Here is a 6,037-nt window from a genome sequence, read left to right as displayed (position 1 = left end):
AAAATTCTGCGGCACTTGGCAGGGTGCATGCATAAAAGTACAACATCATGCAATGTAATAAAACTTTATCATAAGATAATGAGAGCAATAAAACGCTAAGTCCAATCACAATTCTTATATACACCAATGTTGCAGACAGGATGCCTGATACGTAAGCCTATCTAATTACATAGCCGTAAATGAGCAGAGAAGCCCTGAGCAAATGTCTTGAGTTTGCAGCTGGTGCCAGAATGCACAACATGATGGTGCCAACCAGGGGTAGTGCCTTCTGTTTTGCCGCCTAAGGTGAGATCTTGCCAGAAACCAGCACCCCTTCTGCAACGGAGGTGGTGTGTCCATGGTGGTACCACCTCTTGGGCTTCCTCTGACCAAGGCAGCTTCCTCACCCAATGGGAACGATTGTGGAATATGGATATAAAATTTACAGCATGTTATGGTCTAAGAAAAATTTATATGAAAATGATAGATCAACAGGTATCTAACACTGAGTAAATTGGCAAAAAATGTATAAATCTATATCAAATAAGTGCTGGAAATGTAAAGAGAAAGAAGGTTCTTTTCATCATATGTGGTGGTCCTTTAATAAGGTTAAAGCTTACTGGGAAATGCTATATAATGAATTATGTCCCCCGTTCCGTCTCCTTCTCCTTTTTATTATTACAAAGCCCTTAGTCTGGGTCATAAGGCATCACAAGGAAAACCAGGCACAAAGGTGCAAGCAACACATCTTAAAATATGACTCTCCACATTAAAGCCCTATTGTGTTAAGCACTGTTATTGCAGCACAAAACAGAAAACTCAGTCTCCAAAATGCTGGTTTTAATCCAAGAATCCAGCAATCTATCAGAATGCAAGACAAAATAGTCCAAGTCCACTGGTCCAAGACATTTCCCCTGGCTGCCCCCCCCCCCCAGCACATATTATTACTGTGGGAGTTTGGATGGCAGTAAAAAGTCATCAAATATTTAGGACTCTGGTTAGTTTCTAATCAAGTAGAAAACACAGTCAAATTAAAACTAGGAAGCAAATAGGGGGGAAATCTGTTGGGTCTTAGAAAGATGGACAGTTCTCCGATTCAGTCTATGGGTCAGAGTTAATGTCCTTAAAACGAACATTACAAACACTACATTATACTTAGTGTACATGCTTAGTTGCTTCACTACCCCTATTCTGCAATATCTATATCTATCTATGTTTCTATGTTTCTATCATCTATCATCTATCTATCTATCTATCTATCTATATCTATATCTATATCTATCTATCTATCTATCTATCTATCTATCATCTCCTGCCAACTGGACACAGTTTTCCTTTAAAATTGCTCTTCAACTGCACTCTATAAAAGACAAATGGCGTTGGGAGATTGAAGAGTCCAACAAAACAAAACAAAAAAATTCATTTTCATAATGTTTTTCTTATATCACCATCTCAACACTGGTGTGTGGACTGAAGGCCACAAATATTTTTTTGAGTGAAGATTGAAAAGATTTGGTTTACCCTACCAAAGAATACTACGCTCAAAGCATGTCACTGCATTCCAGGAGAAAGCACCCACGAGTCATGCCGCTACAATAGCCCCACATTCAACTGCAGTACCCTTGCAGCACTTTGAATCATAGAATCATAGAATCTAGTCCAACTCCCTGAAATGCAGGAATCTCAGCTAAAGCATCCATGACATATGGCCATGGATGGCCTAACATTTACTGTGGCATAAACGTCCATCAAATTTATGATGTGGTTGCTGCAATAGTTCGATGATCTGGTTGTCCTGTGTGGTGTCTGTTTTTATTGACTGGTTGGTTGGTTGGTTGGTTGGTTGGTTGAATTTCCTCCCACTCTTCCTTGGAGGCAGAGACCTCCATAGCACACTGATGGTGCTATACACAGATGAATAGATAAAGCAGACTTCTCTTTAGAAATGCTTTGTAATTATGCCCAGGATCCATTTTTGATGTGTCCTTAAGAGAAAGGAATTGCATGACTGTTAGGAAGCCACTGATAACATCCTCCTGTGCTTTCCTTATCCTCTGCAGAGCGGAATATACTCCCCCCCACCCACTGAGCCCACAACACCCCACACAGATGTCAGCATCACACACAGCTGTGCTGCCACCTGCCCAGCATGAAGGGTGTGTAATAATAATAATATTTTTTTATTTATACCCCGCCCTCCCCAGCCAAGGCCGGGCTCAGAGCGGCTTACAAACAATAATAAAAACAAGATGAATGATTACAACTTAAAAACAAAAATAAAATACAACATTAAAATAATGGAACATTAAAATATTAAAATGTAGCCTCATTGCAGGAGGAGAAGGAAAAGAAAAAGAGAGAGAGAGAGAGAGAGAGAGAGGGAGAGGGAGGGAGGGAATCAAATTGGCTCCAAGCCAAAGGCCAGGCAGAACAACTCTGTCTTACAGGCCCTGTGGAAAGAAATCAGATCCTGCAGGGCCCTGGTCTCAGGAGACAGAGCATTCCACCAGGCCGGGGCCAGAGTTGAAAAGGCCCTGGCTCTGGTTGAAGCCAATCTAACTTCCTTAGGGCCCGGGACCTCTAGGGTGTTGTTATTTATGGACCTTGAGGCTCTCCGTGGGCATACCGGGAGAGGCGGTCCCGTAGGTACGAGGGTCCTAGGCCGTGAAGGGCTTTAAAGGTCAAAAGCAGCACCTTAAATCTGACCCTGTACTCCACCGGGAGCCAGTGCAGCTTGAAAAGCACTGGGTGAATATGCTCCCATGGCAGAGACCCCGTGAGGAGCCTCGCTGCAGCATTCTGTACCCGCTGGAGTTTCTGGGACAGCTTCAAGGGCAGCCCCGCATAGAGCGAATTACAGTAGTCAAGCCTGGAGATGACCGTCGCATGGATCACTGTGGCCAAGTCGGGGCGGGAAAGGTAAGGGACCAACTGCTTGATGTGTAGCACCATGAATGAGGCAGTGGTGGTATCTTGTCTCCCGACAAGCTGGAAACTTCAGTGGAATGGAGCGACAGCAGAAAAGTTACCACATTTAATAGGTCTGACAACATCCATCAGTATATTTCATGAAATAATCCATTTATCAACCTTTTGTCAACTGGAGCTCACATGGAAACTGATGAGCCTTGCGAAATAGTTTCAGCATGAAGGCTCCCTAAAACAAACAAACATATATGAAACTATCAATTAAGGCATCTTACCAAAGACAATTTGCAAAAGGGCACAATACTCTGCACTCAGATATCTGTGAGTATCCCCTGCTGTTTTAAGTAGGATTTCACACTTTGTGTGGCTGTCAAATTATTGTAGCCTTGTATTATTAAGGAAGTTTGAGTTCCTTAACCATTCTCCAAATAACACCAGAGGTTTAGGATTCATGTTGGTCCTTCAGGACAAAGAGCCAGTGAACAGAAACCTCTATTAAACCAACTCTATCGGATGAACAGAAGACAACAAAACTTCCAGGATGTCTGTATTTTATTGTGAAGGGTCATGATGAGGTCGCATTTTGTAGTGTGATCCTACATGTAAAACTTCTTAGCAGCTTTCACTGCCATCTCCTAGGCCATGGGTAGGCAAACTAAGGCCCGCGGGCCGAATCCAGCCCAATTGCCTTCTAAATCTGGCCCGCGGACGGTCTGGGAATCAGCGTGTTTTTACATGCGTAGAATATGCCCTTTTATTTAAAATGCATCTCTGGGTTATTTGTGGGGCATAGGAATTCATTCATTTCTCCCAAAAAAGATATAGTCCAGCCCCCCACAAGATCTGAGGGACAGTGGACCAGCCCCCTGCTGAAAAAGTTTGCTGACCCCTGTCCTAGGCTTTCATAAGCATCCTATAAGATGTTCTTGAGGCTCCGTCGCAAGCATGCTGCCATATTTGCTCTAGCTGTCTAAGGTCCCGTTTCATTTTCCAGAGCTCCTCGGTAAACCAGGGGACCCAGTTTCGGCGGGGTCGCAGAGGGCGCTTAGATGCGATCTCATTGATGGCCACTAAGAGCCGGTTATTCCAGTTCTTGACAAGCTCATCTAGTGAGCTGCCAGGGGGAGCAGGGTCCCGCAAGGCCTGACAAAATCTATCAGGATCCATCAGCCTCCATGGGTGAGCCCAAATAGGTTCGCCACCCAAGCGAGAGGGGGGCGGGAAGTCAATCCTGGCTCTCAGAGCGTAGTGATCAGATTATGTCAATTCCACAAAGGGGGACATGATCACAGCTATACCTGCCCCAAAGATCAGAACCAGCATGTGGCCTGCTTGATTGTGGGACCCAAAACAAACTGGGAGAGCTCTAATGTCACCATGGAAGACACCAGGTCCAGAGCCCAAGAGGAAGGGATGGCATCGGCATGGACGTTGAAGTTCCCCAGAATCGATGGGTTAGGGAACTCCAAGGCCCAGCCTGCCACCACCTCCAGCAGGCCTGACAGGGTGGCTGCTGGTGTGTTAGGTGGTTGGTACACCAGCCAGACAGCCAAACTCTCCTTGGTGCCCCATACCAGGCCAAAACATTCAATGCCAGAGATTGATGGTGCTGGCAGAGCTCTGAAAGAGCAATCCTCCCGGATTAACACTACTCCTCACCTCTGACCCACAGTCTGCGATTGGTGGAGGACGGAAAAACCCGGGGGTGCCATCTCATTCAAGGTGACTACTTCGCCTTCACACACCCAGGTCTCCGTCACACAAGCCAGGTCAACCCCCTGCGAGATAAAAAAAGTCTCATATGATGGCGGTTTTATTGCCTATAGCCCTGGCATTGCACAACACCAGTGACGGAGGTGAGTAATCCCTGCTCACCCTACCCTCGTCCCTTGGGATGGGGTGTAGATTGGAAGGGGTCTGAGCATCTCCGCATCTCAAAACCTATAACATCTACCCCCCACCACCATACCTCCCTATCGCTTCAATGGTGGTGATCCCAAACCCCGTACTGGCCTCCCCCATAAAGGAATGATAGCCCCCCATATAACATATAAATATAACAGTATAGCTTGTAGTTCAAATAAGTAAGCAGGGCTCTGCATTCTGGCAGCCTTGAAGCCCAACTGTATTTAAACCCAGAAAATAATCTGAAGTAAAATGGCATGCTTAAACTGGTCAGGTCAGGATTGGGGGGGGGGGTCATAGAAAAAGTTTGAGCAAGCTACCTGACAACAAGATAGCCATGGATCGCTCTACTCCCTTGCCAAGCATGGGATTTGATGTGCTACCTTGTTCATGGTACAAAACAATGTAATAATTTTTGGGATGATCTTTGCACTGTTTGCACCTTGCCTGCTAATGTGGACGTATAGGCTCAGGGACCTGGAACTTAATAAGAAACCTCAAAATGACTGGGTTGAAATTCAAAATTGCACTGATTACATAGAGTGCTTTGTCCAATTTGAAAAAGGCAGATCAGTGCATACATTAGATGTACCTGGTACATGCATGTTCCATGTATGGCACAGGAATTCTGTGCTTGCAGGTTCTTCATCCCCTTATTGTGTGGAGAGTAGTTACTGGATCTGGACGCCATTTTTCGGTTGAGACAGTCCCTAATGAAGGGGAAAGGTTGCTAAAGTAAGGAAAACCAGGAAATAAGGGGGAATAACTTTGTCCTGACCCTAATGGGCCTTAGAGGCTAATGAGAAGTCTATTAAAACATTCCATTATCTCACTAACCAGGACTACCGCATGATTTATCCGACATTATTTTCAGTCCATCTAAAATAACTATAGGCCTTCCATCACTATCAAAATTCCATCCCATCTGTTCCACCTTAATCCTAAAATTATTCCTTTCTCCTTCCTGATTCCTTATGAATTTTAAATACAGCACATTACCCAGGCTTCGCTTTCAGGTTTAGTCTTTTATATCTTTCATGATCTTTTTCTTGTTTTTTGTGTTTGCTACATTGTTGGCCAACCACCATTAACTGGCACACATCACAAAGGCTTGTTCTGGTGATTATAGCCTTGATCTACCAATTGAGGTTCTTTAAAGGGCAATGTTTTCTATCGGTTCATTCTCCTGAATCATATAAGATAGGCAAATGGCCACAGGACATCT

Source organism: Podarcis erhardii (assembly GCF_964252035.2).
Source record: "Podarcis erhardii genome assembly, chromosome: 4".
NCBI classification, from domain to species: domain Eukaryota; kingdom Metazoa; phylum Chordata; class Lepidosauria; order Squamata; family Lacertidae; genus Podarcis; species Podarcis erhardii.
Note: the sequence above shows the minus strand (reverse complement) of the source record.